This window comes from Sturnira hondurensis, unplaced genomic scaffold, assembly GCF_014824575.4.
Source record: "Sturnira hondurensis isolate 20B ecotype Veracruz unplaced genomic scaffold, ASM1482457v3 Scaffold0014302, whole genome shotgun sequence".
NCBI classification, from domain to species: domain Eukaryota; kingdom Metazoa; phylum Chordata; class Mammalia; order Chiroptera; family Phyllostomidae; genus Sturnira; species Sturnira hondurensis.
Window position 1 is genome coordinate 5941686 of NW_028086933.1, and position 18917 is coordinate 5960602.

At 38.1% G+C, this 18917-nt stretch overlaps 1 protein-coding gene across 2 annotated transcripts in view; it reads left to right on the top strand.

The window, feature by feature from the left end:
* The first annotated feature begins 524 nt into the window (after positions 1-524).
* Positions 525-18917, top strand: part of RHOBTB1 (Rho related BTB domain containing 1) — a 107054-nt gene continuing 88661 nt past the window's right edge. Inside the window, exons 1-2 of one of the 2 annotated variants that reach the window (XR_005068871.1) lie at positions 525-558; positions 6648-6750. The gene's annotated coding sequence lies outside the window, so the exon portion shown is untranslated. Of the gene's footprint in view, positions 559-2335; positions 2392-6647; positions 6751-18917 lie in introns of those variants that run through there. The other variant, XR_005068873.1, reaches the window with a different exon arrangement.

Here is an 18917-nt window from a genome sequence, read left to right on the forward strand (position 1 = left end):
GCCTTGGGAAATTTTGCAACCATCTGAAGGAAAAACAAAGCTATCTATAAGTGTTGTATATTTTATGTATGTGCTGGAAATGATTTAGACTTATAGAAACAGGCTAATAAACATACTGCATAGCAATAGAAAATAGATTTCAAAAAGGTAAGGAAAAATGAGTCAAAGTCAAAAACAAGGCCAAGAAAAAGATAAAGTCAGGAAAGAGATTCACACTCAAAACTCATGCCACAGAATTCAATACTATTGCTATAAGATAGTAACAAATTTTGTTCTAAGTTTTTTTAGCACTCAATGTGAAGTAAAAATAATCAGTTATGCCTTACAAAGGGCCATATTTTATATATGCTTATACATGAATATATATGTATCATACATGTGTTTAACAGCAAACTGCTTGCTTATTTATTTATTCATTTTATTCTTCACCTGAGGATATGTTTTTACTGATTTTAGAGAGAAGAAGGGAGAGAGAGAGAGAAACACTGATGTGAAAGAGAAACATCAATCAATTGCCTCCCACGCGCGCCTTCACTGGGAATCAAACCTGCAGCCTAGGTATGTGCCCTGACTAAGAATTGAACCTGCAACCTTTTGGTATATGGGATGACGATCCAGCCAACTGAGCAAACCTGTGAGGGCTAGCAAACCCCTTCTTAAAAGAACGAAGCATGAGTATAGTGATAAGGAACATAGATTATATTTCCAGTGTCTGTTTTTGGCAAGAGCCCTTGTCCCTAAGCCTGAAATAACCCATAATAAAATGTTTAAAAATCAATAGTACTTAGGATATTTATAATTAATATTTTATGGCTCTAATTTTTGTTAGCAATAGGCCTTGCAGAAAGAGCCTCATTAGCCCTGGCTGGTGTAGCTCACTGGATTGAGCATGGGCCTGCGAACCAGACGATCGAGGTTCGATTCCCAGTCAGGGCACATGCCTGGGTTGCAGGCCAGTTCCCGGCAGGGGCCAGTTCCCAGCAGGGGCCAGTTCCCAGCAGGGGATGCACAAGAAGCAACCGTACATTGATGTTTCTCTTCTTCTCGCCTTCCCTTCCCCTCTAAAGATAAATACATAAAATAAAATTTAAAAAAGAGCGAGCCTCATTAGGTCAGTAAGACCATTGTAGAACTCAGGGGAGGAAGGCTGGGGGGATGGATGGACAAGGAGGGCAAACATTTTTCTCCATTTTTAACATGCCCATCAGTCCCTGAAGCATTCCAGTTTCTCTGCTGTTATACAGTATCTATTTTTATTTAATTTTTATCATATTTTCTATTACCCTTTAGTCCCTTTATACCTCTGTGCCCCAGCAATCACCACCCTGTTGTCCATGTCCTTGAGTCCTTTTTCCTTTTTGTTCAATCCCTTAACCTCCCCCTACCCACCAGCTGTCATCCTATTCTCCATCTAGGAGTCTGTCCCCATTTTCCTTGTTAGTTCAGTTTGTTCATTAGAGTCCACATATGAGTGAAATCATATGGTATTTCTCTGACTGGCTTATTTCACTCAGCATAATGCTCTCCAGGTCCACCCATACTGTTTGTTGCAAAGGGTAATATTTTCTTCTTTTTACCACTGAGTAGTATTCCATCAATTACACGGTATTTAAATGAAACACCTGAAGCTCTCATTCTCCCCTTTAAGGGGTATGCACCTAGGACACTGACTAATGCAAGTTATTCTAGCTAAGCTTAGTTTCCTTGGATGGAAGTCCATTGGGGAATTCTCTGCCTTCTTCTCTTTTAGAGAGCAAATACAATAACTAGTTTCTCAGAACATTAGGTGGATTACAGACATTCTCTGAGGAGCTATAAATGGATCACATTGACATCTTTATTTGTCATTCTTAAATGGAATGTGTTTGCCCCCTTTGTGTTAAATCAAAATCAGATGGCATTTCTTCTTTCAATGTGGAATGTTTACCCTCATAATTGCAAGCGTACATTTATAACTGATACATTCTAATTTGCAATATTTGCATTTCATTATTAGGGGGTCTGTATTTGTAAGCTAACTGAGGGAAAACAACTTATGTAACATTTTCATTTCGTCTGTTTGATGAGATCCTGATGCAGTTGCTAGAATTCTGCCACCATATGGAAGCAGCAGAGACAATTACATTTCATGTAATGACATGAATTTTAGAACCAGGTGTACAAAAAAAGCCTAACCAGCAGAATATCCTGAGTGAGAGACTTACACTTTCTAAAAATCTTTTTTCTCCTTTGCCTTCCAGTATGTCCCTTGTCCTAGTCTTCTCTTCCTCTCTTTGCAATGGCCCTTGTTCAATATATGCAGTGGCAAAAATGGCAAGACTAGAAATGAAAAACACTACTTTAATATCTTGGCATATTTCTTATATGCTAAAACCAGTTGCTCCAGCGCAGGTGAAGTTTTCATGAAAAATATCCCTACCATTCCCATTCATGTACGACTGAATCTGGGTGAGAAAGGATTCCCTTCCACCTTAATTTCTTTTTTTTTTCCACCTTAATTTCTTAAATCCATCAAAAGCTCTCAGTGTTCTTGTTACTGATTTCAATACTGTGCTTATCTTTAGAATTTTTAAACAGTATGCTAAGGGTACAGTTTTCCCACTGAATTTGTTTATTTTCATGTTCATTTCATCTACTCATGCTTTCAGTGAAGTCATCTTTATGAGTACTCACTATGTGCCATGCACTGTTAGGATGCAATGAATCACATCAGGTATTCATTGCCCTCATTTGGCCTAAATGCTGATGGGGAAAACAGACACTAAAAGAATGACACCAATAGGTATGACACTGAAACTGTTCTAAATGCTACAAAGAAGAAATGCAAGGTTCTGGAAAATGAGATCTAAATAATGGGTAGCAGCCAACTAGACAGAATGTGCACAGAAGTCATGATGTATGGAAAGCAGAAGAGAGCAATGCTGTGTGAGAGACAAGAAAGGCAGATGCCTGTAGTACAGAGAGCAAGGGTGAATGAATGTCTTGAATCTACAGACATAATCAGAGGCCATCACCATGAAAGGCTTTTTAGCCATATCAAAGAATATGCCTTTTTCCTAGGACCAATTACAAGGATGGGGCAGTTTTTTCAAATTGGGGGGGGTGTAGTTAGTTACATCATCAATTCTGTATTTCAGAAAAATACTTCTTTCTGGCTATGCTACAGAGTATTGGTTGGCAAGGGATGAAAGTTATGCAGATGAGTTGAACTTTTTCAGCAAAGATACACTGGTTGCTTTCCCTAGCAGAAGAAGAATGGGATGTTGGTTCTTTCTTAAAAAGTCAGTAGAAATAAGATATATATAGGGGATAAAACTGATGTGTCATTTTCTGAGAAATTGTCAGGGAACACTGGGAAAGTTTGCAAAGATAAATGCTAAATTCACTGCCAGACACGATGAGTTTAAGCCTTGGACACATCACAGGACAGAGCAAGCAGTCATTTGATTATGGGTGTGAAGCTTGTCAGAGACCTCTGGGGTTCCAACATGAACTTATGACTCATCTTCACATTCATAGGTCTGGGTGTGATTGATACGATCCATAGAGGGATGTGATTGCCTAGAGAAAGGTGATAAAGTAAGTCCCCCCAGAGGTAGCAGAGTGGAAGTCAATACCCCAGCACAGTGCGCAGTGTGAGGAGGTAGAGGCCAGACTGATGTGGTGCGAACTGAAAACGAGAGGTAAAAAATAAAGATGAGCCTCAGTAATCATTTGCCATAGTTCGGCTACAAAGGGTGAGAGACGGACTGGCACAGCGGAGAGAGAGATGAGGGAACGAGTAAGCACATACTAATTCAACAAATATTAAACTACCTTAGATGTGCCAGGTACTAGGATGGGCGCCAGGAAGACATTTCCCAGCCCTAATGGCAGCTCTGCCGTGTACTTCACGCGACAATCTCAAAGGCGTAATAACTAAATATTTTGCAATCTGATTCATCATAACAAATTCAACGTTTTCTTCACATATAAACCCTTGCTCAATTTTTATAAAATCATCAAGCAAATGAGTTAAATAAGAGAGAAAAGTAACACACATCCATGTATACTTGGTTTTCTTCTCATCCTTGCTCCTTTCATTCCTTCCATGTTTCAAACGTGAAGTCTTACTTAGAAAACGTGAGGTCAAACATTAGGTCACTTAGAACGTGAGGTCTTAGAAAACGTGAGGTCAAACGTGAGGTCACTTAGAAAACATTTTCTAGAATGGTGTCCTTAAAACCGTGTGATATTCTGTTATTTATAGGTTATTTATAGAGCATGCACAATATTCAAGCACTGAATATTATCCTATGGAAGTCAGAAATTTAAATGAAGCAGGGTCTCCCTACTAGGTTATGGGCTTTTAGAGAGCTCTCGACACTGCTGTATACAAGTATGCAAAGGAAAGCCAGAACACTGTAAATGAGATTCTTGTAGTAAGGATATAGTTAAGCATCTTTGGGTATGTAAAGGAAAGTACAATGCATTATTATTGAGAAATTCCAGAAGATCCCCGAAAGAGGTGGTATTTGAACTGGGAGTTAAAAGACGAGTGTTTCAGACAGAAAGCTATTAATCAGAGTCATGGTGGCAGGAGGCAGCTTTTGGAGCGAGTAGAGACAGTGTGGAAAAAATAGTATAGTGTTACTAGAAGGGTTACGTGGAAAGTAGTAAATGTACTGATCTCGGATCTTAGAAAGTTCTGCTGAGAAGTTTTAGACTTGATTGCTCTGGGATTGGAGAGTTAGAATTTTTCAAGCAAGTGAAGAATCGTGAAGTTCAGGAAGAAAACTGAAATCATCAGGAAAGTTGGGAACTAAAGATTGGAAGTAGAGAGGACATGAGATGGGAGGCCATTGCTTTGAAGGTAGATGGTGGATGGTGAATTTCTGGTATGACAATGGCCTTAGACTTGTAAAAGGAAAATGGAGCTTTGTGTGGGCAAAGTAGCTACAATCAGCTGGACGTGTGTATTGTGGGGAGGTGCAGTGATGGGAAGGGAAAACTGCCAGGATGCCAAGCACTCAAGTCAGAAAGATTTTCCATACGGAAACAAAAGCAAATTCGGGGGAGGGGGGATGAGGATCCAACCTGGAAAAATATCAAAGAAAGAAAGATATAATTAATCCATGAATGTGAACGAAATTGTTGCCAAGTGGAGAACCTCAAGGAAGGCCCACATCTAAGGGGAGGTAGAAAAAGAAAAACCAGAAGAGGAAAATTGAGAGGCATTCCTTGGGAGATTGGAGGTGAGATTTCAAGGAAACTAAGAAAAACACGTGGAGTTCAAGGAAGAGGCCTCCTGCTGTGATTTGTTGCACTTACGTAATGATTTGGATGTGTCTTTTCCCTTTCGACTCCTTTCCCTTTTGGAATGGCCCCACCAATTGGTCTCTGCAGCCAATTGGTCTCTGCAGCTGTCAGTACTGTATCACATCAACAGTGTATCACATCGGTACTGTATCACACTTTATCTTTACAGCTCTAGCTGCTATTTATTAGTGAGCAGCAATCAGTCTTTTTTTTTAAATTAAGATTTTATTCATTTATCTTTAGATGGGAAGGGAAGGAGAGAGGGAGAGAAATATCAATGTATGGTTGACTCTCGTGTGTCTCCCACTGGGAACTGACCTGCAACCCAGGCATGTGCCCTGACTGGGAATCAAACCGTGATCCCTTAGTTCGCAGGCCCACACTCAACCCACTGAGCTACACCAGCCAGGGCAGCAATCAGTCTCAAGTGAAGAAGTTCCTCATGTGTTTGTTAAGAAGGCACAGGGAAGAAAGCTGGATGATTTGCTAATTGGGGGTTAGTCAGTTTATATTTAGGATTTCCCAAGTTCAAGCTTCAGGTTTGTCTCTAGGAGAAATGTAATTTTTACAGCAATAATAACTATCTCCAAGTAAAAGTACTGTTTTGCCCCTCAGTTTTCATTGTAGGTCCTACTCTTGTTAAATAGAACAGTCCATTTTCTCTGTATCATGTTTTACATGAACATTTTTTCTATGAATTTCATATCAGAAAAATAAAATACTTAGTTTCTTAGGGAGAGTGATGTATTTTTCTCCTTTCTAATAATAGGAGTTATAGAAGAAATTATTTTCCTTTTATTTAAATTACCAAGAAATTCAAACCCAAATTATAAATTCAATCAGTTCATCTACTGACCAACACGATGGCATATATACTTCCTCCTTTTTTTACTCTCGACCTAATTTTCTTATTTTTATTCACATTTCATTATTTTTCCTTTGGGAAGCCACGTCAAATTCTTAAGATAAAGAGGGCATAAATAAATACTTCCACTGTTAACTAAATGTTTTTCCACACATCACCTCATTTCATCATCAGAACAGTCCATTGACTAACCACTATTATTACTCCCACCTGATGAGGAAATGGAACCTCACTGAAGGTAAAGACTTAAAGTTCACCCAGACAAGTACTACGTGGGATTCGATCCCTGGACTTTTTCCTGTAATGACAGCAGTCATTTTAGCCTTTCTTGCTTGAACGTTTGTGGACAGCTGGTTGATTTCTAAGCAGCCTAAGGCTGACTGTGATAGCTCTCATTCAGGTGAGAAATAATCCCGGACATAGTATTGTCTGAGCAGTTGTCTTCTTAATAATGAAATGTTTCATCCTTGTATCTCCTTCCCAGGTTTTGTGTCCAGCAGGGAACACATGAACGGGGGCCTCTTTCATCAAGTATTTTTGATTAAGTTATGAAAATGGAATTGAAGTTTCTTCTCCCTCTTTCTATGGTAAGTAACTAATGATTTGGATAACAGAATTGACATTCCCTCCGTCTAATTTTCTCTATATATTTATAAAAGAAATGGAAATGCTTCTTGTGTGAAGATGACTTATGAGTAATATCCAAACAATTTGTCTTCAAAATGTTTCATTACAAAAGGCAATATTCCATTTTTTTGGTTCAACTCTGGTTTTTATAAATTCTGGTTTAGTATGTTTTATCTGGTTTAGAATTTGAGTCATTTTGACCTACATAAGGGTTTTGATCACTAAAATAACTGAACTCATGTACCCAGTTTATACACCCGTCTAAAATTCTTTAGTGAATAATGTCCTAAGAAATAAAACCACCAGTTATTCTACCAGCAAAGCAGATTTATTTGGGACTAGTGGAAAATTGCAATTTGGTACAAGCATGCTAGAGCAAAAACTAGGCAAGTCCAACTAGCAAAAGAGAGGAACATTACTTTATAGAGCAAAAGGGGGGATTTGGGAGGGGCTGTTTTGAAAGACATTGGGGGGAAGCAAGAGTCAGGGCGGTGACAGTTTCTCATTGGGCGAGTTGCTGGACCAGGAAGGAAGTCTTCCTGCGCGCTGTAGCTGTAAAGTAGTATGGGTCTGCAAGGTGTCTCTTCCTAAGGGGTGTAATTGGCAGGGAGTGGTAGGGAGTGATGGCTCCCTCTTCCGGCCTCCTGACTCCAGTTTAAATGAGGTTCCCCTTCTTGAATTTTCACTGTAGCATCTTGTGCAGAAAGTGGACATGTGGACGTTTGAAAGTCATGGCCATATACAAGGATGATTTAAAAATGCCAGATTGCTGTGTAGTGGTATTTCTCTTCTCCCAGATGCCCTTTTTGGAGCATCCACCGCTTTGGGCCTGCATGCTGACGGCCTTTAACAGGAAAAGCTTACTGTCTTTTTCCAAGTGATCCGAACAGAGTCATCCCAAGTAAACAAAATCAACTTTTGAAGAAAGGGTCCATTATTGAATTCTTTCACCACAGTATTGTGCCGAAAGGACTTATGGTTTGAGATGGCTAATCTCCTTTGTCTACCCACAAAACATTTATTTTCACTCTTCTTTGTATTTTATTTCTCTTTGTATGCTCTAATGCATATTTAAGAGAAAAATTCTCTATATATCTGTAACTGTAAAATTGTAAACTTGTAAACTTTCATTTATTCTAATAAATTAGAAGGGTGGCATATCTGAATTTGTAAGAAGGCTGATTTACAGATAACTTTTAAACAAATGTGTCTTTTATTACTTTAAACTACATATAGTAACTTCAACAAAACAAAGTAGAAATCCTTAAGGAGACCTGTTATAATAAATCATATGAACATTTTGTTATTAGCATATAGATTAGATGTATATAGGAGCTTGTAAGGTGCCTGAGGTTCATTGAAAATAGTTTATTCTGCATCTAAAAAGTGTACATAAGATTGAAAATAAATGTTTAAAATACCATATATTATCTACCTATAAATAAATGTGTTTGCAAAGCAAAGGTAAATGTTGGCCCAGCTCATGAAATAACTATCAAAAGCTTTTTAAATTTACTGAAGCATTAAATTAATGAGATATTACCATGTGTGCATAAATAACTTAAAGGATAAAATTTGCTGATTCTTCTCCCATATGGGTATTTGTGCTAATGAATCAGGTTCCTATTTACTCTATTAGTCCCCAAAGTAATTGCTTATTTGAAGAAGTTCTGTCTTATGGGTTTTCAGTTAATTAAATCCATTTACATTTTATACACACATTTTAAATTCTAAAGTTCTATTTTTCATTAGCCAGATTCAAATATGTTCATGTAATAATACTTCTCACTAAGTCACTGGTCTTTCATTTTTAAAAGAACTTTCAGAATAGCCATATGCATAAGATGCTTATTAATTAAATCCAGTCAATATTTTAGAAAAGTCAGCCCATTAACTGTTATTTTTTTAATTTAAATTTTCCCATTTATAATGGTGATTACTATGCTAAACATACCACTAATTTCTAATTTTTCAGTTACCTTAGTATATTCCATTTTGTTTGCTTTGATTTTGCATGGCAGTTTTTAACTCCTAATACTGCCTAGAATTTCAAGTAACCTTTTCCTAAAGAGTAGCTTTTTCAAGGTATGTGCATCTTAACTGATTGGTCTGGCCAACCCAGTTGGGAGATCTGTAAAACACAGAGCAAAACACATCTAATACTGAGGAGCAGAGTACAATAATTAACAAAGTTAAGGATGTTATAAAAAGTATAGTTGCATAGTTTTCAAATATTTGAGAAGTTGGAAATTAAAACACATAAGTGATTTGAAAAACTGTAAAATGCCTTCATCATGTCTAAGCCATGGAAATCTTTCAGTGCCATACTAGCTTGGAAGCTTGAAAAGGCTACCAAACCTAGGAGAGTAGGAACAGCGGGACAGGCTAATGGGACTGGGGGGTGGGGGCGGGGGGGAATAGCCATAGGATCCATGCAGTGGGCCCAAAGTCCACAATCAGAGAGCACACTAAGGCCAGATTCTGGGAAAGGCATATGGGGCACAATGTGGAAAGTAGATCTGAAATCCAGTTCTGAAATCATGCCTAACTGAGCTATTTCTCAGTGGTTATTAGATGTTTATGTAGTTTAGTTTATTTAAGTATATTAAATCCTCTTTGCAAAGAAATCATCAAATGCAGAGTCTGGATACATTTGGGTTCAAATTCCAGCCCACGATCATCTCTGTATAACATTTTTTAAAAGATTTTATTTATTTACCTTTAGAGGGGAAGGGAAGGAGAGAGGGAGAGAAACATCAATGTATGGTTGCCTCTTGTGAGTCCCCTGCTGGGAACTGGCCTGCAACCCAGGCATGTGCCCTGACTGGGAATCAAACCTCGATCCTCTGATTCGCAGGCCCGAGCTCAATCCACTGAGCTACGCCAGCCAGGGTGAATAAAGTTTTTTTAAAAAGTAAAGTACCAAGTGGAAAAAAGAGAGAAATAGGGTAGGAGGAAAGAAGGGAGAGAAGAATATCCTAAAATCAGGATTATAACAGTTATTTTGTCCTTTTTAGCAGTATTGGAGAATAATGTACTTTTATTGTTACCTTACCATGAGATATAGGTAGAAAATGGAAAACAATTGTTGAGAGGCTGAAAAACTCATATACTTTCTAAAAAATAAATAAATTTCATTCAATTAAATCTTACTAATTCATTTAAGCAATGATTTGTGGAAAGCATAATACCAACAGACTCCAAAGAAGATAACGTTTTCTTTGTAGCTGGAATCACCCTGAGGAAGCATTTCTTCTCATTTAAAGAAAGTGGGAATAAAGCACTTCTATTAGCATTTGTATAAATTTTTAATACTGAATAAAATATTAGTGTTTAGTGTAATATTCTCAACGTAATACTCCTTCATAATGGCATGCTAATTGGTTAAAATTAAATCAGACATTCAAAAACCCTGAGAATAGACCATCTAACACTTGTAATTTTTTTCATTAGTTTCCAGAGTTCCAATTAAAATGGAATTAATCTGTCAAATAAAAGGCAGTGATACAAAAATAATAAATTCTGTTCCCTATGTTATATGCACCCCCCGCCCCATTACCACGGCTCCACCCCTGTGATGTCATATATAGGAAAAAAGGGAGTGAGAAAGAGGACAGGTGTTCCCCGGGGTGTTTTAACCACAACAGCAGCATTCAAAAGGCAGGCAACCCATGCACATTCCAGCTCTGTAATTTACTAACTGTGAGACTGCAGGCATTTTATTCAAACCTCGTGGAGCCATAGTTTTCTCATCGGTAATATTACCAGTCTAATAGTCCCAGCCTCTTTGAGTTACTGAGAAAATAAAACAGAGGATTTCAACAGGGGTTGACTTTGACTACCAGGAGACATTTAGTGACGTCTGAAACAGTTCGGGTGTTGCAGCTGGAGGGGGTGGGCGTGCTGTGACTGGGGCCCGGAAATACCGCTAGTCTTCCTCAGATGCACAGGACAGTCTCCAGCAACAGTTTATCTGGCCCAATAGGTCAGTAGTCCTAAGACTGAGAAACCCTGGAGTAAAGTGATGTATATAATGAGCAGTGTCTGATACACAGTAGGTCCTCAAAAATATTAAGATAACTACATTGTTGTGGTCATCACATTTATTTCAGAAGGAGTTCCCAATCATCCCCAGGGTATCAGAACTGAGTACTGTGAGTAGTTCAGTAGGCCCAGCCCAGCCCAGTCAGTCATTCGTATACGCTAAGTCATCTACTCGGGGTGGCCAGCATTTAAGTGCCTTCAGGAATGAAGTGACCCACTTAATACTCGATCAGTCTAGCACACTCCTAGACACACTCCTAGCACACAATTCTGTACCAAAGTCCATGGGCTATCATCTAATCCGTACCTTCTTAGAAATTATAAGAAAACAAGAAAAGACAAATAAAAAGTAACCTACAATATCAGGTAACAATTACTTTTTAACTTCTGCTCTCAGTGAAGTCTCAGGAGTCTCCTGATGATCACTTACTTTATAAAACAAACTGATATTTGGACCCAGGGCTAGTAAATATGGTCTGGGTTAAGATAAGATCCTGATTAACTGTTTCTGTGCTACATACCCATTTCAAAACCAGTTCAATGCAACAATACAGTTTTAGCTTAATGTTGAAATATTTTAAGGATGGAAAACCTGTTTAATGCAAAATTTTTGAGATCAAACAGACCTGAGTTTGAATTTCAGCTTTACAACCTTCAAGCTGTGTGTCCTTCCATAATTTGCCTGACTTCTCTAAGCTCAGTTTCCTCGTCTGTTTAATAGACATAAAATTACTTCATAAGGTTACTGAGAGAATTAAATGAGGCAGAATTTGACATACAGGGTGGGGTAAAAGTAGGTTTGCAATTATTTGTATGGAAAATAATACAATAATTAAGAAATAATAATACAAGAATAAATTCTGCATTTTGCATACTCACAACTGTAAACCTACTTTTGCCCCGCCCTGTATATTAACAGTGAATAAATGATAACTGTTATTATTTTCATTCTTAACATTATTTCTTCTGGGGACCTTGCATTGCCTTGGGGTTACTATCATGGCCATGGGTTTTCATTGTGAAGAATAATTACAATGTGCAGGTACTTTTTAAAAAAAAAAAGATTTTATTTCTTTCTTTCTAGAGAGAGGGGAAGGGAGGGAGAAAGAAAGGGAGAGAAACACCAATGTGTGGTTGCCTCTCACATGCTCCCAACTGGGGACCTGGCCTGCAACCCAGGTGTGTGCCCTGACTGGGAATCGAACTGGGGACTCTGGTTCACAGGCGCCCATCCACTGCGCCACACCAGCCAGGTGCAGGTACTTTTTATTTGCAGAGAAAGTTCAAATTGCTTCCATTACCTCAATAAGCAAAAACTCTTAGACTTATTTCAAAAAGTTGATATAAGAAAAAAAGAAAATGCACGTTATACATGAAATTTTCCAGGGAGAATTTTTTAAAGGAAAAAGTGAATTTCCTAAATTAAAGATTGAATGATATGCACATCTTTCTGGCATATTTTAATATAGCTGATAATCCACTTTTTAATTAGCCACCTAATTATAATTCAATGGAAATTTCCCTAGGTAAATGTAGAACCTACTTCAGAGAGAGAAATGGCACTCTGAGTGGGCACTCCTACTGTGAATTTTGACACTTTTTCAGGTCCAATTTGTTCTAAACCTAAATGGCCCAGGGGCGGCGATGAGGAGAGCTCTGTTTCTTAACCTAATAATTCTAACTGCCAAAAAGGCTGACTATAAAGCTAAATTCACCTTTTGTCAGTATTTTTATTTTTTCACTTTCTTTGTTCCCTGGAGAAGACCCAACTATTTTTTTCAATCTTCCCATCATTCAGTGTTTTATATCTGACAATAACAATATTTATGACTAATCCAAACTACGGCTCCCTTCATTTTTCTTGATGGCTTTCTTTCTTCTTAACTCAAGTTTCCCTAACTTCCAACTCCTGAGAAGCAAAGAAGTAAAAGGTACTTGAAGAGACCATCTCAGCATCATAAAAGGCACTTGTTCAATCCCACAACCTAGGCCACATTACAAAGGACAATTTTTCACATACTCCTTACCAACAGATGTTAGAAGTTGCCAAACTTTAACGTTTGTTTATTATCACTGGTTGCTCCTCACCTTAGTTTAAAATGTTTTCAGCCCTGGCTGGTGTGGCTCAGTGGATTGAGTGCCAGCCTGTGAACCAAAGGGTCGCCAGTCCCAGTCCCAATCTAGGGCACACGCCTGGGTTGGGGGCCAGGCCCCCAGTGGGGGCCGTGTGAGAGGCAACCACACATTGACGTTTTTCTCCTTCTCTTTCTCCCTCCCTTCCCCTCTCTAAAAGTAAACAAATCAAATCATTTAAAAATAAATAGATAAAATGTTTGCAAACTTACCATTTGGTCCTATAAAATGAAAAGGATTGCTTTATTGAATTGTCTCTTCTAATTGGTTTTAGCTTTGTTGTGGTTACAACTTCACTGTGTTTGCATATATGATTTTAAACTATTGTCTCATAAATTTCTGGTTCATAGTCATTAAACTTACGCAGAGAAGAGAGGTGACCTTTTCATTTTAAGTGATTCCTTTCTTCCACCCTTGCCCACTGCAGCCTGTTTTCAATAAAGTGTAGGTCAGATCCTGTTGCTCCTTGACCGAAAATCCTCCAGCGGCTCTCTGATTGAGTCAGAGTAAAGGCTACAGGGGAACAGTCGTCCTCCGGGGCGTGTATGTTTTCTTCCGGCCCACCGTGACCACCAGCTCTCCTACCTGTGCTCCCACACTCACCCCACCGCCATCACTCCAACCCCCTTACAGTTCTGCCCGCACACCAGGGCGGTTCCCGCACCAGGGCCTGGACCTGTGCTTTTTCCTCTTTGGGACACTCTTCCCCATGAAGTCCATATGACTTGCTGCTCTCTCTGTCCTCCAAGTCTTTGCTCAGATGTCAACTTCTCAATGAGATCTTCACTGACCAGCCTCCTAAAAATGCAGCCCCTTCCCATAATTCCTAATCTTTTTGTTCCTTGATTTATTTCTGTCCATGACATTTGCCACCCTCTGATAAATTTTGTAATTTATCATTTATTAATTGTCTGTCTCCCTCAACTAGAATCTAAGCTCCATGAGGAAAGCAGATCTTGTTAGTTTTGACTAGTGTATCCCAAGCATCTACTCCGCTGTCTGGTATCCTGCAGATACCTGATAGATACTAAACCAAACTGAATTATGTAGAATTACACTGTTATCGACCCTTATTTCAATTCCCTAAAGCCTTAATTTGCCTTCTGTTAGTTTTGTCTTCTGGTGTTCTGCCCTTGTTATGCATCGTTCCTTTACAAAAATTTTCATTCCCCCATCCCTGGTTAGATGTAGGAGATGGAGGAAATAATTTCACTGTGCTTCCTTTTGGTCACTGATAAGCTCTAACTGGGATAAGACTGCATTCTAGCCACATTCCCTTCCCTGTTACTTTTCCTGTCATACCAGGAGACTGTTATCACCAAAATGGTAAATTGACTAGCATAAATTAGATTCCTGATCAGAACACTCCTGGGTGCCTCCTGACGCAAAGGAAGAGACTGATATAGATGGAAATGTCAAGCTCTATAAATAGTCAAATGAAAGAAAATGGGAAGATTATTTTCCTTTGGACCGAGGTATACTTTTTCTAGCACACGTGTTCCCAGCACAAATATTAGAGCCTTAAACCTAATTCAAGAAAATACCTACCTTCTGATGACAAGAAAACCATAAATATAGTTCATAACCAAAGATTAGGCCCTGTTTATCATTGCTGGTGACACATGGTACATGGGGGAGATTTAGCAATATTTCAGACATCTCCAGTCAGTCATTTATCACTTCACAGTGGAAGATAAGGAGGTCTTTCTACATTAAGAGCCCCTATAAAAGGAAGGGAGTGGAGAAACATCTGAGGTGTTTTATCCCTGAGAGTCAAAGCAACGTGACAATATTAAAAATGTCCTGAGTGGACTACAGGCTTTGTGTAAGTTGGTCTTCTAAATAGTGAGCGTCCATTTATTTAAAAAGTAGTCGATGAAGAATAAAGGAACTATGTGCAGTGTTGCTTATTTCTCCTGAGCTCTAAAGCCCAAAGGAAGCAGCCGCATCCGCAGCAGCATGAAGGCCTTGAGAAGCTGCTGCTTCAGGCCCCGTGGCTGTCCCAGCCCCAAAGGTTTACACTGCAGATCGGTTTGACGCAATCTGCAGAGACCCAGTGCCCCCTCCCAGCTTAACGTTGTTTCCCTGTATTTCAATCTGTATTTTAGAATATGCACAGAGCATATTAACACTTCTGCCTGATTAAAAAATTCAAATCCAAGTTCCCTTCATAACTACCATGTTTGTGCAAGTGAAATCCACGAAGTCCTTTGGGAGTAGACTTTAAAAATGGGGTCGGGGATGTGGACAGTGAAGAATTTTATCTTAGGAATGGTGGAAGTGAGCCACTGAAAAGGTTTTAGTGTATATAACCAATAACTTATGTGATGCTTTGTAGGATTCCAAAGACACCATCAAAATTAAATAAAAAGCCTCAGCTTGGTTTTGTGTACGCTTCAATAGACAAAAAGATATATTTAATGCAGAGGGTGTTGAATCTGAGTTAGCACAAATATTATTAAATTTAATGTTCTTACTGCATTTTATGGTTTATAAACTTCTGGCAATAATTTTATACATTTTTCCTCACAGCAGCGCAGTAAAATATATCAGCATTTTATTTTTCCCATGTTATAGATGAGGCAACCTTTAATAAGTGATCTATTTCTTTCTTGTGCATATTGGTTAACTGGTAAATGATTAATTTATGTGTACATGAACTTCATCACGCAGAGTATTTATTTTAGTGCAAGATGGTATTTATTTTACCCGCAAAGCATTACAGTATCCAATTATATATGCATGTTTTAAAGGCAGTAAAGCAGCCACCAGTAGTTAATGCAGCATTAAGTCAGAGACTCTAAATCACAGTAAATTCTGAGTTAGGGTATTTAAATCAACCCTCTTCTTCCCCCCTTCTGATTCATATGGGTGAGAAATGGTCCGTCTATAACATGTCCACGTAGCACCTGTCCAGTGACACAGAAAAGATGTGTTAAGATTTTAATAGTCTAAAACCTTAACTGTAAAATAAAAGAATCAAAGGGTTTATAATTACATTGGGCTACAGTGGAAGGGTAAATAAATGTGATCCTTTATATCTGCCCACTGAGCAATTTCGGGTCTTCTATCCAGCCCACTTCCTTCTTTCTTCTTTCTCTGCTTTCCTTCCCTCCTTTTGTTTTCTTTATCAATTTCTGCATCCGTAAGACGGTTGTTGTGGTTGCTTCTATGGAGAAGTAGAACTAACCGGCACAGATAAGTGATACTAAGACTTATTTAAAAAGGCAACAGTGCTTGCATTCCTGTTGTTTGCATTATTTCTCTATATGGCACTCTACTGAGCTGTTAGTAAAACTGCTTCTCTCCATCGCATCACACATAAAGTCCAAGGTTCTCAAAATACTTCCAACACCCCTCTAATATCATTTCACTACTTTACTCCTATAACCCAGAGAACAAAGCACCAAAATTTCAGTCATTTTAGAAGTCTAATTTTTAATAAGTTAGAAATGGCTTTGATTTTAATGTATTACATATAATTTTGATTATAATGTATCATATATAATTCTCCTTCATTTATTGACTGCAAGACTCTTATACTTGGCCAATAAAACTAAGATTTTAAAAGTTCATTGCAAAGAGTCCCTGCCCTAATTGCCTATGCAAAAGTGTCTGATAAAATCTAAAGATTGGCATGTCAGCTGTCAAAGGCAGATGATTTAAAACCCATTGTGCATGCTGGGTACTCAGACTCGTCCAGAATCCAGTCATTATCTCTTTCAAAATTAAAATGTATTTTGAAACCCGAGAAGTACTTAAAATCCAGGAAGTGCTATGACGAGAATTTTATGACAATAATTTTATTATTAAAATTTGTACTACTAAAATATAAACTCCATTACACAAGATCTTTTTTTTATTTAATTCTTATTCAAGTACAGTTTTCTGTTTTATATTCCCTGCCCTGCCCCCCTAGTGCTCCTCACCTCATTACATAAGATCTATACCAATAAGACAATAGATCGTGAAATAATATTTTTAAATGTGTATGATCTGCCACAGGATCCACTGTACAGTACCCACTCAATCAAGCCATAAAAGTTTTTGAAATGATAAAAAAAAAAAAACAAGGAGCATTACCACAGAAAAAGGTCATTGAAATATTCTCCTCAGGCTTCTTGCTTAGAGATGAGTTATAAAAGGAATCAGCACTTTGGTGCACAGTTTTATAACTCAGAGTTATATATGCTCAGCCTTTAAATAGGTCTGTGGATTATTTTCATATAATATAAATATATTTACCTTAAATATAAATGGGAAGACTTTAGACATCATATTCTCTGTTATAACAATAGAAAAATATACATATAATCAAAAGAAACTGTTGGAATAGTAGAGTATAATTTAATATATAAAGAAAAGAAATTTTACTCTTTTTAAAATCCTTCCAACTAATAAATTATCCAAATGAAATCCTATTATAGCTTTCCTTATATGACGCTGTTCCAATATCTAATACCTCAGGGCTTTTCCCAGTCCGGAAAAGACAGCATTTTATTATTCCCGTTTACATTTATCTAACCCATATTGCAGCTTCTAAATTGGGTATATAATTTTCCCCTGAGAACTCCATGTCCTTACATAGCCATACAGGAAAATTGTGAATTTATATGACTTTCTGGGACGGCAATAAACTAAACGGGCAGAGAACCAGATAGGACTCCCTTACACTCCCTCATTTTCCACAGCCCCTCACAGAACATGAGATACAAGTGAGTGTCTCATTATTGTAAATGTTGGGTTGGGCTTGGTTCCCAGGTTCTCCGTCTTGTAATCCCAGAATCCATTATTATAGGGTTTCTGTTTTCATTGACTGTCATCCTTTTATGTAACTCTGTTAGCTTTTACCAAAAAGAAACATTTCGAGGAGGGTTTCTTACATGGGAAATCTGGAAAATAATGTTCATACTAAGTAATAACACTGTATTCTTTTTCAAAGAAAAAAACTTACATGAAATCAAGTATTCCTGATTTTTCAGAGCTGCATGTGGAGAAGTTGCTGAAACTCAATCTGTCTTCCAGGCACAGTCAGCAGAGCAAATGATTTCTTAGCATTTCCAGGCTAACTAATAAAAAAGGTATTTCAGCTTAAATTTTCAGCTTATAGCCTCTATGTAACCTAAGAATCTTTACAAGTATAAAGTCTTACAAGTAAGCATTCCTGTCCATCAGAATTGGTACAGAAAAGGGAAAGTCAAAGGGGCACATGTGGGCTATGCCTGCCCAGCCCCAACAGGGCAAGCAGACCCTGGCCCAAGAACACAGGTCTCTAGGCCATGAGCAACTGCAACCCTGAGGGAGAAGACTCCACTAGGTTGGCATGGCTTTGGAACACCAGCCATTTACACTTCCAACTTATTCCCATGCTTCTGAACGCAGATTCACTTGCCAGTCAGTTCACTGATTATAACTCTCCTTCCCATATTCTTACATTCATGTCTATGTATCTATACTTACAGGGAGAATATATAGCAGTCAGTATAACTCATTAGCTTGATGCATGTATTTCTCATTATAAAGTAACATACTGGCAATCTGCTATAATAGAAGCTTTCTAATTAATGTAAATATTGTCCATGAGATAATTGTAAAGTTATAACTTTAGCCACACACACACAGAGATAGAAGTCCCATTTTTGGAACACAGAACTGGAGAGAATTATTTCTCCTCTATATCTGCTTATAAAATACAGGCACTCCCATACATGTTATCACAAAGCCTTCCCTACCCAACAGGAAAGGAAACTAACACTTACAAGAAATGGTGGCGGTCTTACACTTTCCTCAGAAAAACAAAGTTCCCGTGCAGGTCCACCCAGCCAGAAAGTAACGGAGATGAGATTAAAACTCAGGTCTGACAGATGGGCTTCCAAGTAAACTTGTGTCTTTACTTTGAATCACTACTAACAACAGGCCCTAAGAGAAGCAGACGAAAGTTCCCAGGCTG